General features: G+C 45.8%; 1 long non-coding RNA gene across 2 annotated transcripts in view; it reads left to right on the plus strand.

The window, feature by feature from the left end:
- Positions 1-20,806, plus strand: part of LOC109282432 (uncharacterized) — a 107,335-nt gene that overhangs the window by 50,305 nt on the left and 36,224 nt on the right. The window contains exon 3 of one of the 2 annotated variants that reach the window (XR_009464350.1): positions 19,298-19,907. The exons of the other annotated variant lie outside the window; for it this stretch is intronic. This is a non-coding gene — a long non-coding RNA (uncharacterized LOC109282432). Of the gene's footprint in view, positions 1-19,297; positions 19,908-20,806 lie in introns of those variants that run through there. 2 annotated transcript variants of the gene reach the window in all.

Here is a 20,806-nt window from a genome sequence, read left to right on the forward strand (position 1 = left end):
ATATAGGTACAGTAAACTTAAGATCACAAGTAACAATAGTGGTTACATTACAGAAACAGCGATTAATATAAGGCACCATAGGTTGAATCCAATATCCATTAATTAATACAATATCACATCTTGTTCTCATGCACACACATGCTTTACCCACATAAACAATAGCAGATTCCCTTTCTTGGATAACATCGAAGGAACAGTGAGACTTGTTCCCAGGTTGTGGAAAAAAACATTCATCATGCTCCTCCAGTGCTTGGTCTTCACAGATGTAACCTAAACCTTCTTTTCTCCTACACCCTTTTACATTTACTGTTTTCCATGCACTATCTTTCTGCGAGGCCCAAGTGTTATGATCTCTGGAGTACATCACTGAGCTATCATCAATTTGTAATCCCAGTGGGACTACTGGGTGGATTGTTCTAATTTCCTTGCCTGCCACAGTTATAAGGAATAACTGCAAGCTTTGCTGGTGGTGATTGTACGAAGCATTAACTAATCTCCACCAGGGCTGGAGGGCTAATTCTTCCTCCGTTACATGGGGCCGAATTAGGTTGATTGCTTCCATGGGAATTTGTCCCATCATGGCTTGCCGAATCATTACCATGATGATATTTTGGGTGAGAGCCTGAGCTTGCTCACACGCTAAAGCCAATGATACATTATTTTGGAGGGACTGTACACCAGACACCATTAATTTTTCATCCCCTTCTATGAGTTTTTCCCACCCAGGAAATACCTTACTTATTAACTGCTGTTCTTCGCTTAACATTTTTAAAGATGCAGTTAATGGAGTTCCCATTTTCCCCATATTTTCAGTGGCATATGACAGTTTATTAGCAAGAACTTCTATATTTGCAGCATCAGTTAAGGAGACTCCTGCTCCTACCAGTGCAATTTAATAACTTATGGTACAGGTTCCTCTTGAGTCCATGATGGCTTACAAGACTGGTAGTGACGCTGTAGGGCCAGGGTGTTGCTTCCACTTTCATATAATCCATGCATACGGCACAGCCATTTTATTTCCTGGGCTCCAACTGGCAAACACTTCCAGAGTTTCAGAGGCATCGCAGGCTCAGAATAGAGTCTGGACATCAGACTCCAGATACCTATGCACAGCAATGCCTTGGTGCAGCTATGGAATGTCATTATTTGTGTTTGGAGACCTGTGAGAAAAGAGAAAAACAAACTCCCACACTCCCCCCGTATATACTGGGAGAAGCTAGGATCAACGTTGCAGGGTAGAAGTGGAACATTGATCTACAAGAGGGTGGCCATAACAAGTTGTGCACTTCTCTGGCCTTTTCCTGCCTCAACATCGGGGTAGGCACTAACAAGCCTATCTGACGCGTATTTTCCAACGGCTCGAAGCCGTTCCTTCCTGCTAGCGAAGAAGGGTGGCCGGCAGGATAGAGAAGACTGTTTACCCTATTCCTTGACAGTCAGGTGGTTTACCCTTCCATTCTTTGAGCTGTTAAGAATGAAACCATTTCCTCCAAGGTTTTCTACCTTTTCCATTCAGGATTTCAACCTGATTTTCAGTGTGGTTACTAGTAGCAGCAGACTTGGCTAAGGCATCAGCTTTATTGTTCCAATGTGCTTCTTCTGAGTGATTTTTCTGGTGCCCCTTTGTGTGAGTCACCCAGGTGTCCCCAGTTCTTTCTTTGATCAGGTTAGCAATTTGTCTCCATTTGTCTGAATGAGAAATGGGACGCCCATCTGCAGCTACCATTTCTCTATCTAACCAAAGTGGGAGCCACACAGTTATTGCTCTGGCTGTCCAGTCAGAGTCAGTATAAATAGCAACAGAAGTGTCCCGAGATTCATAAGCTAGGACAGCTTTAACTGCCTCTACTTCAGCTGCTTGGGCAGAATGAGGGCGAGCTGGTCCTTGGAGCACCTCTCCATCATTTATGCGGATGGCTCCATACCCTGTTTGGGGATGCCCTTTATGATAGAAACTTGATCCATCTGTAAACCAAATTACAAACCCCTTCTGTTGTGCCTCTGCAAGCCTCTTATCTCCCTTGACAGGTCATTCAAGGTGTTTTAAAAGAGGGAGGGGGCAGGTATGCTCCTCTCCTTCTATGATTAATCCATACGGGTCTGGTGATACAGCTTGCTCTTTTTTAAACTCTACTCCTCGGTTTACTAGGGCGAGCATCCACTGAGCAATGTGTGGGTTAGAAACCTGGCCGTCTTGTATTTTCCCGGATATGATGTACTTAAGCGGGGAATGCAGAGTCTGAACAATGACCTTCGACCCTCCAATAATAAATTCCCAATGTGCAAGGTTCCAGACCAGAGCAAGACACTCCTTTTCACAGGGGGTAAAGCCTTGCTCTGTTTGATTTAGGAGCCTGGAGGCATATGCAATGACTCGGAGCTTATCACATTGCTTTTGACTAAGAGTGGCTCCAATACTTGTTTCTGAAGAGACCAACTGAATCACAAAAGGAAGGACAGGATCTGGATAGCCCAGAGCTGGCGCACAAGCTAAATCTTGTTTTAAGGTAGCCAGAGCAGTTTGTTGGTCTGCTCCCCATTCCCGAATCCTGTTTTTCTTCAATAATTTGTACAGAGGCTTAGCTTTGTCAGAGAACATTTTAATGAACTCTCTGGAGAAGTTAAAAGTCCCCAGAAGAGCTCGCAAAGAGTGTGTGTCTGTGGGAGCAGGCAGCTTTCCTACGGTTTCTACCCTTTGCTGATCTGGAGTCCTGCCATCCTCTCCAAGGCATACACCCAGGTATTTCACTTGTTGCTGCACTAACTGAGCCTTTTCCCTATTTACCTTAAATCCAGTTTCCTGTACTATAGTCAGCACCTCCTTAGTGATTTCTCTGTTCATTTCTGCAGTGGGGGTGTGTATCAAAATGTCATCCACATATGAAATTACGTGTGAGTGGTGCTTAGGGCTCAAACGGTTCCACATTTTAGTGACATAGGCATGGCAAATACTAGGAGAAGAATGGAAACCTTGGGGAGTTCGGCTGAAGGCATATTGTTGTCCCCTGTAGGTGAAAGCAAACTTATACCAACATGAAGGATGGAGGGGTATAGCCATGAAAGCAATGGCCAAATAGATTACAGAGAACCATTTGGAGCCAGCTGCTACTGCTGCTAAGATCTCATTGTATTTAGCTACCACAGGAGCAGCGGCAGGGGTGGCTGCATTTAAGGCACGAAAGTCTATTGTCATTCTATAAGTGACCCCGTCCGCTTTAAGGACTGGCCATACTGGTGCATTGCAAATACTTTGCATAGGCACAAGCACTCCTTGTTCTAAGAGACTATCAATAGTCATTTTAATGCCTTCCTCTGCTGCAGCTGGGTATTTATACTGTCTTTGAGGAGGGGGGGTCTTTTCCTTCAATCAAAACTTCAGCATTTATTTTTCCACACTCCGCCTTATGTTTAGTCCACACACTGGGAAATTCCTGTACCCATGGATCACTAATGGAGGTTAGGGTGGCAGTAGGTGCCTTTATGGCAGCACAACGATGCACAGCAGAGACTTCTGCAGGTCCTCCTTTTAACTTCCATAACACCCCATTAGCTAGCTCTACAGTTAGCTGAAATGCCTGGAGGAAAGGAACTCCTAGGATTCCCTTCTCATTTCCCTCATGAGCACAGCACTCTACTTTTCCTTGCAATCTGTCAATTTTCAAGGGAACATCCTGCCAGACAGGAGCTTCCTGAATTTCTCCCCCATATCCACTGAGCTAAATCTGTTTCGTGGTGGGTCTCCCTCCAGAGATCCACCGGGGACTTAGAATATTTACCGAGGATCCAGTATCCACTAGCAATTGGGCTAACATCCCTGGGTTCCCCACTGTAGCCCTCACAGTGGGTCTCCCCCATACATCACACTGAAGTCTTGTGACCAGCTGGGGAGGCCCGAGGAGAACCGGGCACCCCTATTGATCAGCAGACTCCCTCTGGAGCCTCCACTCAGGAGAGGAGGCAGGGGTCTGGCACTGACAGGGAGCAGGCACATGGGATGCACTCTGTACTGGGGCAGTAGGCTGAGGAGGTGCTCCCTGCATTAACTCTGCTCTCCGCATGGCTTGAGACAAAGCATTAATCAGGACACTAATGGGCTGGTGATCATATTTTCCCGTATCTTCCCCTAAATTCACTAGCTCTTTCCAAATCATTCTCCTAAGGGTCTCTTTGGGCTGTCGTTGCCCAGGGTTGTGAGGCAAAGGGGGATTAGAATTGGGAGGGCGGCTGGCAGAGTGAGGACCATTATTTGCAAAGGTGATAGCCTGCTCAGGCTCTGATGTAATCTTTTTGCCTGCTTGTCTCTTTAAAACACCAGTCTCTCGCAGCAAATCCCCTGCCTGTTTGATTTTTGCCACTAGTTCATTCCAGGTCGTGTGCTAAATCCACAACCCCTAGGGTCATTTTCGTCTGGGAATTTAACCCTGCATAGGTGCTCTGTATCAATTCAAGTCCCTGATAATGGAAAGTGATAACTCCATTCTGTTCTGTCTGGGGCAATGAATCAGAGAGAGCTGCTAGCATTTTCTTTCGGATCAGGTAAGATTCTGGGGCTTCTCCTGGTTTCTGCTTTTCTGTTACATACAATTTCTTAAGGGAAGGAGCAGGCAGTAATATTTTAAGAGCACTTATCATCCATTCCCGGGGTCCAGGAGCAGTTCGTTCCCAAGAACTTATGCCCATGTCTAAAGCATCTGCATCACAAGGAGAGGCACATAACTGAGCTACTTGAGTTAAGTCTGTGCCATCAGCAGAGGGGTACATTTGCCAAACACGAGCCAGCCATGCAATAGCAGTGTCTCGGTTCAGTTGCCCCAGTCTCTCAGCAATAGCCTTGGCTTGACTGGGAGACCATCTGACTATGTCAGTGACTATCTCTGTTGTGGGAAGATCAGCTCCTGCAACAAGGCGTTTAACCTCCTTTGTGGAAACAGGGGCAACATTATGCATATAGGGCCAATCGGGGTTGAATGGGCTTTTGGGGACTGCATCAGGGAGCACCTCTATTTTCCCAGGGGACTCAAAATCACAATCCTGTCTCAACCATACAGCTGCTACTACTCCCTTATGGACACTAAGTCAGGCATGCAATTTACTGATCTCTGCCTCACACTTCTGATGGCTTGCTGCTGTCTTTGCTGCCTTATTCTCCTCTACCAGGAAACGAGTTGCTGCTCTCGCTTCTTCTAACAACACTTTTGTGCGTGCTAATTCTTTTTTATACAGCTCTAACGTCTTGCTTGCATTGTCTCTGTCTTCCTGCATATCTCTAAGTAAAGTTACCAGTTTAAGCTTTTCTGCTACAAAATCACACCCGTTTATCTCGCAGTCTTTCAAACGCTGTTGTAACTGTTCTTTTTCAAGCTCCAATTCCTGCTTCTCCTTTAACATCTCAATCATTTCCAAACATGCATAAAACAATGCCCAGGCAGCAGCTGCATCTTTTGCACTACTACGTGGCTTAAGAGTGTTGCAATACTGTTCAAAACTCAAACCTGCCTCAGTCAGGGGATTCTCACCCTTAAAGCACCCTTTTTCCCAAGGACATTTTCCTTTCTTCATTACCCATCTTTCTAACCTGCAGGGTTTCTCCTGCCTCAAACGAGCAGCTAAAGGGCTTTTACCAGACATCTCCATTTCCCTTATCACACTAATGATCACTATCAAAAAGCCTCTTTTACACAGTCACTTAGATTCCACACTGCCACAGTATTACTCCACAATCCTAGTTCTAAAGTACAACTCTTAACTCTACAGCACGGTCTTCAAGTTATTCCAGCACAGTTCTTAACATAAAAGTTACAGGAGGTCCTATGAGAGAGGGACCTAGCTGAAGGAGCTTGGTCTGATAAGAAAGAAAAGAGAAAAAAAAAGGAAAAGAAAAAGCAAAGTAAAGTAAAGCTTTCAGACAGTGCCTCAGTTTACCACTCTGCAGCAACTACTCAACAATTACCACATGATTAGAGTCATGTGCTGCCCGCCTTCTCCACCAATTTTGTTACCAAATTTGCCCGTTACTTTGGGGTGTGCTCATCTATTAGGGATAGTTTCTAGGGTCTTGGTGATTCTGTCAATGTGCTGCTTGTGTTACTATATGGAGCTGTATTTCTCCCTTCTGCAAGCCCTCACCCCCAGTGGAGCTATCTTGCAGGACTCAATCTCAATGGGACTGGGTTCCTCCAGTCACCGAATCAGTCATACACACAAACACACACAAATTAACGTGACACGCCCGACCTGGCCGGGCTGATCAGCATGGACAGGCTGACACCCTCATATGCCAAGAATCAGTTCAAAAGAGCAACAATAAAATGCAGTCAGACACAAGCACACAGGTAAACAGAATCCCTCTGAATCCGGCTGGGTGTCCAGCTGACACCCTCATGGGCCAGCATTCAGTTCATAAGGGCACATCTGAGTCAAACTGGGTCAATCAGCCTGTACAAGCTGATCCCCTTATGTGTTTCAAACTCAGCACGTCCCAATCTTTGGCCTCTTGATAAGCAGGCCCCACAATATTTTTGGGCTTCACAGGGATCTTTAGCTTAGGTAAAAGAAGCATTGCTGCAGAGCACGGGAAGAAAGAGAAGCAGAGAAGGAAAAATATACCCAAATACTACCAGTTTGACTGTAAAAGTTATTTATTGCTAAGCATATGAAATATATAATAGTACTAGTAGTAATAGACATGCAAAAGAAAAACCAACACCAACAATGACAATACTACCCTGGTTTCACTAAGTATTTGGGGAAACTTAGCTCAAGCTTAACTGATACAGTTCAGGTTCAGAAGGTTATGCCTAGAGAGAAGAGAGAGACCGAGCGAGTGCTGGGATCTCACCTAGTCCAAGGTACTCAGGCTGCAAAGCTGACAGGCACAGTGTGTAGCACAATCCTTGAAGAGAGAGACGATCTGTTCTTCCAGCGTCCCAAGAACAACAGGGGATGGTGTCAGCACAGGAGTTTTCTTCTTCTTTCCTTTTCCTCTCCTTCTCCTTTCCTCCTCCTCCTTCTTGAAGCACACACACTTACAGATTTTTATACCCTCAGTTCAGCTGCTTCGAAGCACCCTCAGTAGTGTAAATCATTGTCTTTTCTATTGACAAGGGGTTATGTGGTTTGGACCATCTCAGGAAACTGATTGATAGTCAGGAAACACTTAAGATTAGGGAGTAACCCAAATACTTGGGAGCCAGCTTGAAATTCCTATGGATGGCAGATATACTGATGGGATATCTCATGGTTTCTTCGGGAACAATAGGTAGCTTGCAGCATTAGGATTTTGGATTTTTACTTGTTATGCACAAACCTCAGCTTAGCATGACTTTTCCAGATTTTACTATAGTCTTTTAACAGACTTAAAACAATTATTGGGGTGCTCATAACCTTTTGTGGAGAGGACTCCCACCAGTCGTCTCGGGAAAAGTATGACAACGCCTGGGATTAGGGCTCCAGCAGGCTGGATGCTGTGATGAACCCTTAACCATTGTTCAAATGTTGCCCATACCCCCTCTGACTCGGTCTCTTGCCTCAGCATTCCCTAACCCAGCAACCGAGTTTTAGTCAATCAAGTTTAAATAGGTCCATAGTGGGACCAGGGAATGTACGGCCCGAGATGCCTGTTAAACTTAGAGGTGTGTGTGTGTCTGGGGGGGGGGAAGTCCTTAGCAAATCCAGATTAGAACTGGTCTGATAAATGCTGAGCTGGGTGTGTGTGAACATGGGTTGATTAACATTTAGAGCATGGATTCCCCATCATGCAGTGCTCCCCTGCTTCTCTGGTCCCAGAATTCACTGCAGTCTCTGCTTCAGGCTTTCTGTTCTCCATCTCTCATGTAAATGAATGGTCATCTGGTTCCATCTCAGATGCAAATGAGACCTAGGGCAGTTGATTCACTCTTGTCACCCTTATCTGGAGGGTCTTAGGTGTGTCTCTCACTGCATCTTAATCAGTTTCGTTTAGGTAGAGGAGGGGAGGGAGGTGGGGGGGGGGGTGAGTCCTTTGTGAGTCAGACAGACTGCATCCTGTGCCAGGGTTGCCCAAGAACACAGAGCTGAGATGTAACAGGACTTCCCTTTGGGCATGCTCCCACTGGTACTAGTCTGAGGAGGAGCAAGGGCAAGGGGGTGGTGCCTGCAGAGATGCATCAGCATCTCTGTGATGTTCATGTGTTTTGTTCCCTTGCCCTGGATGGTTTTGGTTCAGCAGTGTGGGCAGAGAGCATATGTAGGATCATCTGCCAACTCGAAATGATCCCAGACCAAACTACCTGCTTTCTTCGGCTGTGTGGGGCCATGTGTGGATGTTGCTGCACTTTCCTCCTCCTCAGCAGGTGGAGGCATAGCAAGAAGAGGAGCAGACTCAGCTAAGCCACTTACCTCCACGTCTACATCAATCTACTCCAAAGTGAAGGAGACCTGGCTCTAGAGGAAACTTGAGGGTTGTCAAGCACCAACTCAGCTGATTCCCCCTCTTTCCCCAGAATTTCCCTTGCTAGTGCACTGAGTTTCAGATCCAGCAACAGCTCTTCCTCTGACACTGCAAAGGCTTTGCATGGGAAATGAAACAGGGGTGGAGAAGGTTGCCATGCTGGTGCTGGTGCTTGTGCTTGTTGTTGTCATCATGGTGGTGGTGGGGGCATTATGGCTGGTGCTCATGGAAGGGATGCAGTCTCTGGCACCAGAAGAGGCACTGGCACTACTCCCCTCTCCTTGCTACTTGTAGCAGCCTTTTAGCTAGAGGCAAGAGGCTGCATCTCAGTTTGGTGGTGGCGGAACTTGCAGCTCTCCCTTTTACTTCCTGTTCCATCCCTCCTTGAAGGCTGGCCAGTGTGGCCACCTGCCTTCCCACCATGCTTCATGGTGTGTTTCATGTCTTCCTTTTCTACAAATATATAAATGTGTTTGTGTTCTTATATAAATTAAAAAATATAGATGTGTGGTAATGAAGAAATGTATAACAGCAAATATAAATATGGCTTTGTCCCTATATAAATTCTATACGGTATGATGTATGCTGCAAAGTTTAAATGTATAGAAATGAAATATAAATGTATTTCCCTTCCTATATAATTTAAATTCTATAGTATTCCTATCCAATATAATTATAGAATTCAAAAGAATAAACCAATTAATGTAATAATAAAAGAAAAGAGCCTCAAATAAAAAGGTATTCTGAATCTGAAATCCCTCTTGCTAGCAAGTAGGGAATCCTTTAAAAGGTCAATATGTTGCCCTGTGGGGTTAGGCCATCTCTTAGGATCTAAATATTGTGCTTTAGGAGGGTATGACACAATCACACGTATACAAACACACAAATCAATTAGGTGCATACGCACACGCATCCAAACCAGCCTAGGCACATGCATACCTATCACCAATTCAAGCACATACACTATACACCCCAAAAGTTAGACACAGATCACTGATTTGTATATCATGCACACAATGACACACACACATATATATATACATACACACACACTCACCAGTTCACACACATACAACCCACCTACACATACACACAGGTAAGTTCCTAACTTGGATAGTACAGTCTGTATGTGTGTTCTTGGGGTACCTGGGATACTTGAGGGAAGGTTCAGGTGAGAGAGAGAGAGTTGAAGTGTAGGGAGTGAAAGTTGCCAGAACTTGGATTAGAACCAGTGGACTACAGAGAAACTGGCTGAGGAACTGAGGCTTGGGTTTACTTAAGGTAGACTGGGGCTGGAAACTGAGGTAGACAGCTGAAATTGGGGTGGGGGGGCAGATAAGTGGTGGCAAGGAGGAGACAGCCAGGAAAGAAACAGAGGCAGAAACCTGGTTGCTCAGGGGAAAAGGAAAAAGCAGTTGGGATAGGACAGTGGCAAAGAAACAGAGGGTTTGGAGGCAGAGAGGAGCTCAGGACAGGTGTTGGAGGTGGCAGTGAGCCAGAAGCAGGAGAGGGAGGAATGAGACAGAAGTTAGAGGGGTAAGGAGCAGAGATTGGAGCAGGGCCAAACCATAGTAAAGCAAAACCCAACTTAGGGGTCCAAATAACAGTTTTATTAAACAGACAACATGCTACACACCCCCATGAAGTTATTGGTTCACACACACACACAAGCACTCACAATGGCAGCAGGAGAAAGAGACTCAGTGGAAGGGTTGGAGTCCAGGCAGGGAAGAGAAGCAGAGTCCAAGTCCTTGGTTGAAGAGTGGGTGGGGGCTGACAGCTACCTATCCAGGCTGGAAAGGGATCTTTGTCCAGTAGGTGTGGTCCAGAGGTGGGTCACTGGCAGGGCCTCTGGGTGGATAGGTGGTGTGGCATGGCACTGGTCCAGATGGAAAGGGCATCTCACTAGGTCTGTCTTCACTGCCTCTTTTTATAGGGGCAGACCTTACGTGACCCTAGTGACAGGAGGCATACCCAGGCAAGGGTCAACCCCTGGCGTACTGAGCACGTGTGCTCCATGCAGGGATGTGCAGTTTCGGGTGTCTGTAATGGTGGGGTACAATGGTACAGTTGCTGGTTCTGTAGGGTCGTTTGTCTTTCAAATGATGGGTTCTTGTCTCTGTTCCTGGGTAAGGTCTGTGGTTCCTGGATGAATCAATGCTAGGTGATGGCCTGGTCATTACAGGCCTTTCAGTAGAGGCCTGCTGCCATTGGATTTCAATCATTCCCAATCACTCTCATTCATCCAGGAACCAATTTATATGAGAGGGGTACATGAATCATACAGTTGCAACACAGGGGATGCCTGGGCAGAGGACACAAGATGGAGGCTTGACATACAAAATAGAAACTTGACATGACTTGTGCTAACTTACATATATAAGCCTAAAACAGCAATCACACAATATAAAAGCAGTACAAACATAATAATTATCACTTATAAAACAGTGAGAATCGATATCAAAATAGCAGGGAACTTATTCTACACACTTATCTATAGGGAATAGAGAGGGAGAGAAAAAGTCAGAAATGGTTGGGGAAGGGGAGGGAATGCTTTTTAAAATACATAAAAAAGGGAAAAAACTGGGGGTTTTGCTACAAATACTGCTAGCCATAATTGTCTGACGCTGAGCTGGTGGAACACACAGCTCAGTGAAACCAAGGCAGAAAGCAAGGTAGGGCAGTTCAAAATATGCTCCCTTTTATGCTGTTTTTGCATCCCTCCCCCAGAGCACTGGGATTGGAAGGGACTTTAGGGAAGGATGACAGTCACTGGCCAGCTACACAGTCAATAATGAGAGCAGTCCTTCCCCACCCCCCTTCCCCCTCCCTCTCCTTACTTTTTGTTTCCCTGCAGGCAAGCCCATCTTCAGCTTCAAAACTTGAAATGTTTTGACACTTTTGAAATGTTTCGACTAGCCTCATTTCATTTCGAGTCTGTTTCGAAGCCCTCTGTTTCATTTTGATTTCACTGTTTCACTGAAATGAGTTGAAACAGCGTCAAAATGCAACTGCTGATGAAAATTTGCACAGCCCTACTAGCAACCTAGCTAGAGCCACTTCAGAGAAGCTATGGGTCTGGCTTAAGATTAAATAGGGCAATGTCAGGTTCAAGGAGAAAAGCTTAGGATGGGAAGTCTGGGTTTAATGTGGATATGGATATGAATATGGATATGGTTCAAGCACATAAGGAAAACTGATTTTGGTGAGGAGGCTAATCATTGTTTCAGTAGGGCCCAGCACATAGGTGGCAGGTACAGTCCATGTTTGGTTCATAACCATGAGGAAGTTTAGTTTGGGTCAACTGATAATGGCTCAGATCTATTAGTTCAATTTCACATCATAAGTTGCTGGTTCCATTTAGTGGTTTAGGTCAGTTTATTTCTGGTAACGTAAGAACTAGTCATTTGAACTTATGTTAATTTCTGATCTTTTCCCCCCTTTCTTTCATAGATTGAAGGAATGAAGCAAGTTCAGGTGTTTGTATTTGGAATTTTGCCAGTCCTCTTCAGCACTTACTCCTCTGCTCCCATAATAAATAAATGTACGCCCCTCTACTACCTGTGTGATCTTATAGGGTATGCTCCTTCTGTCTGTCATGTGCTTCAAAGGAGGATTTGGCAAAGCATCCAAAGTGAGCAAAAAATAATGGCTGGCCTTTGCTGTGTTAAATCAATTTCAGTTAGTATTCAGTAAAATGGGAGTGCAGCAATTCCACTTAGCTCTGTTTTAAATGCTGTTTTGTGTCACACTCTGAAGAAGCTGATTATTCAACCTTTGCTTTTCAATTAAATCAACAGTTCAGAGCAAAATCTCTCATTCACAGGGGAGATCTCAGATAAGCTGTCTAAATGAAAGGCATGGAGTAGGGCTGTGTGAAACACCATTATTTCATTTTGACATCTAATTCACCGTTTCAAAGGGACAGTGTTTCATTTTGTTGGTTCCTTTAGTTTCATTTCGAAGCACTGTCCCATTTTGTTTCACTGAAACTGTTTCACTGTTTCGACACGTTTCAACATTTTGCCCATGGGCTATAATGGGGAATCATGAAAATGCCTAAAACTTTGTCATTTCTAGCCTGATTTGGATGAAAATTGCAGGGATGGTAGCCCCTTCTTAGGACACAAAGCTTGCCAGCTTTCAAGGAGATAGGTGCAGAGGTTTCTGGGAAACTACACCTCAAACTTTTAAAAACACAACTCCTGACACTTGCCAGCAGCAGCAGCCTCCTCTCATCGGGCATGCAGATCCGGCAGCCCACACCCCCAGGTGGGCTGTGGGGCAGTGCTGGACAACTCCTGGGGCTGCAGGCCCCCAGATCTGTACATTGGATTAGAGGAGGCTGCCTGTGCCACCTGGGACTGGTGCTGGGTGCAGCCCACACCCAGCACCAGAGAAGATTGCTTCTGCCACCTGTCCCAGGTGGCAGCAGCAGCCTCCTTTCATCCGGGATGCAGATCTGGGGGCTCACTCCTGGGAGGAGTCCATCAGAGCCTGGCAGCATTTCCAGGGGTATGAGCCCCCAGATCTGCACCCTGGATGAGAGGAGGCTGCCTCTAACACCTGGGACTGGTGCTGGATACAGGCAGCACCCTGCACCAGAGAAAATTGCTGGTGGCACAGGCAGCAGTGGCAGCCTCCTCTGATCTGGTGCACAGATCTGGGTGCTTCAACCCCTGGGAGGAGTCTGGCACAGGTGGGCAGCCCTCCCAGGGGTGCAAGCCCCCACTTCTGCACCCTGGATGAGAGGAGGCTGCCTCTACCAGGGACCAGAACTGGAGAAGATTGCTGCAGCTGTGTGTCCCAGGCAGCAGCGGCAGAGGCAGGATCCTCTCATCCAGCGCAAAGATCCAGGGGTTCACACCCTTGGGACGAGTCCAGAACAGCCTGACAGCCCTCCTGGGGGTGTGAGCCCCCAAATCTGCACCCCAGATGAGAGGAGCCTGCCTCTGCCACCTGGGACTCTGCCACCTGTGCCAGTCCCAGGTGGCAGAAGCAGCCTCCTCTCATCTAGGGCACACATCCGGGGGCTTGCACCCCTGGGAGGAATCTGGTAAAGCCCTGCAGCCCTCCTGGGTGTGTGGGCTCCCAGATCTGCATGCTGGATGAGAGGAGGCTGACACCGCCGCCTGGGACTAGTGCTAAAGCCAAGTAAGCCTGGCTTCAAAACTTGAAACATTTCAAATTTTTTTAAACATTTCAAGTGCCCTTGTTCCTTTCCAAAGCTGTTTCAAAGCCTTTTGTTTCATTTCAATTTCACTATTTTGAGCTTGAATTGTGTCAAAACAGTTTTGAAACCAAACACCTGCGGAAATTTTGTACAGCCCTGGCATGGAGGCCTAACAATTACAACTAGGCATTGTGTGGGATTCTACGTTCCAGGTTACGTGTTATGCTGGATCCCCGCTGCTGATAACTAGCATTAATACAAGCACCTTCCATCAAAGATCTTAAAGCAGAACACTGCAAATAATGCATACATGTTCACTTCAATCATCAGTTCATTCATCTGCAGTTGAACACAAGGGGCGTGTCCATGCGAGCGCACATGTGCCTCTTGCCCTGCCTCAGCCCCCTTTGAGGCGGGGCAACAGGCATGTGCAGGAACAAAAAAATGTTATCCAGGGGATATCCAGGGGTCTAAAAAAATCAAAGTATAAAAAAGCGGGGCCCTGAGGCAACCGGAGGCTGGGTCCTACAGATAGACGCTCTGGCTGCCAGAGCATCTCTATGGTTGGCCCCTTGCCCTGGTGCTGAAATACGCAGCAGGCCAGGGCTCCGGTGGCAGTGAGTAAGGGGTGAGGGGGGCTGGAGGAGGGGGGAAGGGACTGTGGGGTGGACCCCCAATGGCTGCACCCACTCCCCCAGCCCCCCCTCCCCCTGCCAGCCCCCATGAGGCCCCTGACCCCTGCCACAGCTGGCGCCTCTCCCCACCAGCCCCCCTCAGCCCCCTCAGCCCTGCTGCGGCTGGCCCCTCCCCCCACCAGCCCCCCTTCCCCTCCCCCTACCAGCCCCCTTGAACCCCCTGACTCCTGCCCTGTCTGGCCCCATCCTAGCCCCCCCACGCCATACTTTAAAAAAAACAAAAAAACCCCTGGCACTTACCTGGAGTTGAAGCTGCCGTTTTTCTGCCGGGGGCCCTGCCCGCACAGTGCGGGGTAGGCTGACAGCCCCAGTGGCCCCAGCCTGAGTCCTCCTGCCCCTGTGCTGTCCTGTGCTGCCTGGGGGGCTCTGTCAGGAGGCCCCAGAGCCCCTACCCCTCACCCCTGCTTCTAAGATAAGCAGAGGCTTTTTTTTTCTCCACTTTTTTCCGTTCTTTTTCTTTGGTTTTTTTTTTTAAGTGGTGGTGCCTGGGGTTGTGGGGGTAGCCTTGGGGGCCTGGGGGAGCAAGTTGGTGGGGTGAGGCTGGGTGGGGAAGCCATTGGGGGTGTCTGGGGGAGTTGGGGGGTGGGACTTGATGGGGCAGCTATTGTGGGGGCTGCAGCAGCTGGTGCGGGATGTGGCCAGGTAAGGCAGCAATCAGGGGCCTGGGGTGGGGCATGTGGGCCTTGCAGGGGGGGTGGTAGCCCCTGTGGGGGCCATATGGCCCCTGTTGGGGGGCTGTACCCCTTGTGTGGGGGATGAACTCCCTGTTGGGGGGGCATACCCCTTGTGATAGTGCCAAACTATCACCTGTTGTGCCTGTTGGGGGGTTGAACCACCTGTTGCGGGGGGTGTGTCCCTTGTATGGGGGCTGAACTCTCTGTTGGGAGACTGAACCCCTTGTGTAGGGGCTGAACTACGTGTTAGGGGGCCATAACCTTTGTGTGGGGGCCCAGCCCCTTGTGTGGGGGCCATCACCCTGTGGGAGGGCAGCAAAGTATGTATTCAAGAATTCATGAAACCTGTATTTAGAGTTCACTTTATTATTATGATAAGAGACTTGTTTTAACACTGTAGATATATCAATGAAATATTGTCCAACTGATCACTGTCTCTGTCTCACTCTCTCTCTCTTTATAGTAGTCTTTTGTTTTACTTGTGGAGGAACATGGATTTGGGGATATTTTAGAGAGTGATTTGGGGATTTTTTTTTTTCAGGGATTTTCAGTTTTCCAATAGGGAACACCAGAATTCCTACTAGGGAGGCCAGTGGCAGGACCCTGCCTGCTCAGAGCTGCCACCTTGGACCCAGCTGGCTGTGGCTGACCTCCTGGCCAAATGGGACCAGGAGGACATGCTTTGACAGTTCAAAGCAGGCCACCACACCTGGAACATCTTCCGGATAAAAGCTGCCCAGATGGCCAGGCAGGGGTCACAAATGGCACAAAGGCCAACCCTGCAACCGTAGTCCAGGGCTGCTTCAGCAGTCCAGCTGGCACAAGGGGTAGTATCCACAGGTACCAATTGGCTGGGCCCCAGAAGCTCTTGAGAGCTAGTAGCCCTGAGCTACTTGCCAGGGTGGCTTTTTATACTGCTGGGGCCAGGACAGGGCAGCTTTTTATACTGAAACAAAGTACATGTCCAAGCATGTGCGCTGAGGGAAAAAGCCCTGGCTCAAATTTGCACTGCTTCTATTTGAGCTGCTGCAAGCGCACATGCCTGCATGTGTGGGCGCGCCCAGGGAGTGCTCCATCTAGGAGTTTAGGTCCCAAGGTGAAAAACAATATCATGTCCAATTGAAAGAAGGAACATACAATAGACTGGATATAGTTATCTAAATTGGAATCTGGCTTAGAGCAACCTCTTCAGTGATACTTAATGGGATTTTGCATTACCACACTTGTGCAGTTTTAGGTCACCTTTGAAAAACAAGACCTTTACCTGTACTGTGAACCTAGTGCCTGGTTGGAGCATTAGCTCAGTTTCCATTCAGAGCATTGCCTACTGAATTCTGAGTATCACTTCTTGCAACAACAGGATTTTCTTTACAGAATTCCCATCATAGTCTTGGCACACTCCATTGCTACATAACTCATGAGCTCTTGAGAGTACACAGTCTGGATTAATGCCACTATGTCCCTGTTACAGTCCTGAGTCTAACAGACCTCACCACTTACTTAGGGTAAATTCAGACAAACAAATTCTTGCAGCCTTTGGCAGATTAAGAAATGGAGTCACAGAACAGTCTAGATACATATACTTTAATATACCCAACAACCAAGAGGTTTGGGATACATTTATCTATGGTGTAATTCCATTGATTTCAGGGGTCACAATGATAGTTAGTTATGAAGTGCCATGCAGAACATGGCAGTTTGACAAGTCAGGCACAAGAGGAGGGGGGGAAATGCATTTCTTTCTTTATACTGTGGCTGTGTGGGGTGAGTCTTATGGGTATAATGTACAAACAGGAAGAAGGAACCTGAAAATACTTAGCTGTTCTTAAAAAAACTCTATATAATTTAATAGAAAAATTGATTAGTTTTATAGACTTCTGTAACAGTATGGTCTGTCCCCTAAAGAAGGGGCAGCCAGCCCTGTTAAGGATCTACAGTTATGGGGCATTCTACTAATAAGGGAGTGTCCCACTGAGAGCTTAAAACCCAGAAAAAAGAGTAGAAAAGTGAAATGTGAAGGAACAGCTTGTAGGGAAGGAGCCAGTTGGGAGCAGAACAGCAAGGGCCCAGGCTGCTCTGACGGGGACAAGAGCCAAAGAGTTTTCCACCCTAGTGCCCAGGGTATAAGGATTTTCTTGTTCACTTATTTGGCTGTTTGCAGCTTAAAGAATGTGTTTGAGTTGGGGAGAATGGCTGGAGAGCACCGCAGGGAGCAAATCCATCTGCAAAAACCAACAGGCTAAGCAACCTGCTTACAGCTCCCCAACCCATTCTATAGAATTTAAATGGAATGGTGGTTATAATAACCTAAAGAACACAGAGAAAGGAGCTCATTCAGTATTTAATTCCATAAGTTTTTAGAGTACTTTATACAGGACGTAGTTATTTTCATTTTTTAAACTCTCAACAGCCTTTCCATAAAAGGAATCAAAAGAAAAGCTTAATGAGCAGTTGATATTATAGTGATAAATGTTTACTAAATATATAAGTGAGCGTGTGAGTATATGAAAGAAAGCATGAGTGTGAGTGTGAAACTGTATGTGGTGATCTGGCAGAACTTTTGGCTTCCCTTCTCCTGTTAGCTGGGTTGCATGCATATGTACATAGTTTGAGAGCAGGCAAGGGGAATGGAAGATATAAGAGCTGTTTTGGGAGAAGGCAGATGCTAGTGGATTCAGGTCTTTTGAATTGGAGACGATGTGGTCTCACTTCATTCTTTTGGATACCCATGATGCTAAGATGTGCTGTATTTATCACGCTCCTTTGACAGCCTCCCTTATTCTCCAACCATCATTTCACTTCCTCTGAGCAGCTTCAGACAGACTCATTTTTTAAAAAGCTGCACGCCAGAGAAATGCAACCCTTTTTTCAGAAATATGGCATTGCCCCTCATAAATCTACCTACCTTTAAAAAATAATGGCACTGGCCTGTACCCCAGAATAGCATATAGCAAAATGTAGTTTTGCTTCTTAGGTAGGATGTGGGATACTTTGGAGATGGTGTGGGGGCAAAGTCATAATACGAGGATACCTGAACCATTGCATCACCCTGATGAACAGTAACACTGACTTCAGTTTAAAGTAATGGGTTCTTTTCTGATATCTGATTTCATAGGACAACCTCCTACATTCCCCAGTCTAATCTCTCCTAAAACCATACTTCTCACTACACACCTGCCTGGCAAAAACATGGAGAGGGCAGCCTAATTATTGAGGCTAGACTTGTTTCCAGTTAACCTTGTCCACTGCAGGCAAGAGTTGTCTTTCATTTGCATTGATTCTTCTGCACTGGGCCAGGTTCTTGCCGCTGTTACCAAAGTGCAATCCAGTATAAAACCATTACTACTGTTTCATGGGTGGAGTATGTCCCTCTAACATAGAGGTGGATTCAACCCAGCTGAGTATGAGATGGATCTAAAACCCAGGGGACCCATATCCTGGGCAAGAGCTTAATTGCTAGGTAAAAAGCTGGTGGTACCACCACACTTGCAGTATCAAACAGTTGCAGTTTTTCTTTGAAGGTTTCATTCAGGGACATTCACTAAATTTATGTTCTTCTTCAAGTGAAACCAGATAGCGACAGAAAGTAAACTGTTAGATTGCATAGGCAGCCATCGTGGATGACTTCTAAGCATACATAGTAGACCAAATCTAGATACGTAGGGAACGTTTTTAGGTGAAGATGGAGATGCATAAAAAATCCAGACAGTTTAGTAGAATTCAGATTGTTCTACAGGGTGAAAAAATTCATATTTGATTAATTAGAGGTGCAAAAGCTGTGTATGTAGCACTTAGATGACTTGGAGGAGAAATAAGAACTGGGATCTCAGTTTCCACTAACCAGCCAGGACCCAGCTACAGAATCCTGGGGTGTCCAGCATTGCCAGGGATGCACAGTCGGTCACCCTAGCATTAGGGGTTACAAATAAGCATGGTTTAAAACAAGAACAGAATGTTATTTCCTCTTTTCCTGACCTAATATTAGAGTTGTTGTAGTGTGAAACGGTAAGCTGGTACAGTTCTAGCCTAAATGAGTAACATACTACCCAGCTCCTCTCTAAATGAATTTCATGTTAGTCTGATGGATTTTGGAATTTAATTTTCAATGGTTCAGAATGTGTGACCCCCTCATGCATTGTAGTCCAGGGAGGGCCAGTGTTTTTGCTTATTTTTTCTATGCCCATAACAATTCTTGGCAGAATTTCATTTGTAAGTGCTAGAACTGCAAAGCTAAGATGAAAAAAGAAAAGTCTATAAATAGTCTTTTGATTAAAACCTACTTTTTATGATAGTCAGAGTATAAAATGTTGTTTTATTCACTTTACAGTTACTTCTCCAAGCAAGTTTTCATTTGCAACAGTACTAAGGGAAAACGGAACTGTCATGAATACTTGTACTAATATTTGCACTAGGCCAGCAAACAAGGCCTCCTCAAACACTCCAGGTGCTAGTGAGCCAGAAGGTTATTGAAACAGGGAACAAACTCAAGCCCACGTGACTCAGAAGATCATGCACACCACACTGCTTTTGAATTGCAAGTTTCAGATTTGTTTGCACAAAGCAGTTCATTGAACTGGTGTGAACTGCAAACAAATGAGTGAAAATCTCTGTTTGTTCATGGGCAATTTGTGCGCAAGAAACATTACAAGATAAATTCTTTACTGCAGACTGTTTACCCAGTGTTCTAAAGTACAGCTTGAGGACTACAAGGAAGAAGAACTGCCTTAACTATTATTTTGCTGAAATAAAAAATGGGTTTCCCCTAGTGCATATATGTGCTACAAGAATAGTGGGTAGATATGGACTATCTTCACAGTTCAATTAACCTAATACTCTAGTAAGTATCACAAATGAGGTTTTAGTGGACCACAAGGTTTGAGACACAAGCTTAATGGTCCCAGCACAGGTACTTCTACAAATACTACTAAGTCCTAGATATAGCAAGTGAATAATAAATCATATCTTGCATTTAGATAGTCTCTTTCATTGTCAAATGCATTATACACTTTACATAGATTATTCACTTCTCTTGCTGCTGGAATGCAGCTACCTCTAGGGTAGATTGCAGCAGTCATTTAATGCATTATGAATGTCTCTGTGAGCTGCTGTTAAGGCAGGAAGTGAATTTTCAATATCTAGATGAAAGGAAATGAAGGGAATGCTTGTATAAATGTTGAAATAGAAATTTGGTTAGGAGTGTGTTGGGAAAAGTCTCACTGGACACTGAGTAATTTTCATCCAGAAGAAAGTTCCAACTGGTAGCTTCTAATATCAAGCTATGAGAAGAGGGAAAAAGTAGTTTACCTATGAAGTTGGCAATGCAAACTTCTGTGAGCCCAGGATTGACCTTGCCAGTTTCATATCCAAGGACCAATTAGAATCAAATCTTTTGAAATCAGTGAATGTACAGGTACAGGGTCCTTTGGGAGCCACAGTAAATGTTCAAAGAAGAAAGATTTTGTTCCTTTCTCACTTTTCCTTAGAAACTACATATAGATGAGAAGGAAACACTGTTTTATTCTTTATCCACTGGCAGAGGTTCCAGCATCTCTTGTAGTCATGTACTTCTTCATCCCAGCCTAACACCTGGGATACAATTTTTTATATTATAGATGTGCCTAGAGGCCACAGAGGTTGACTCCCATCGTGCAGATGGGATAGTAACTGATGGCTCTTGTTTCATCGTTACAGTTCAAACAGCCAGGAAGGACTAGGAACAGGAAGGGGAAGAGGGGCACAGAGAGAAGATGCAGCTTGCTTAAGGTCACATAGCAGATCAGTAGCTAAGCAGGGCACAGAAGACAAATCTCTTGATTCCCCACCCAGGGCACAACGT

Source organism: Alligator mississippiensis, chromosome 9 (genome assembly GCF_030867095.1).
Source record: "Alligator mississippiensis isolate rAllMis1 chromosome 9, rAllMis1, whole genome shotgun sequence".
Taxonomy (NCBI): Eukaryota; Metazoa; Chordata; order Crocodylia; family Alligatoridae; genus Alligator; species Alligator mississippiensis.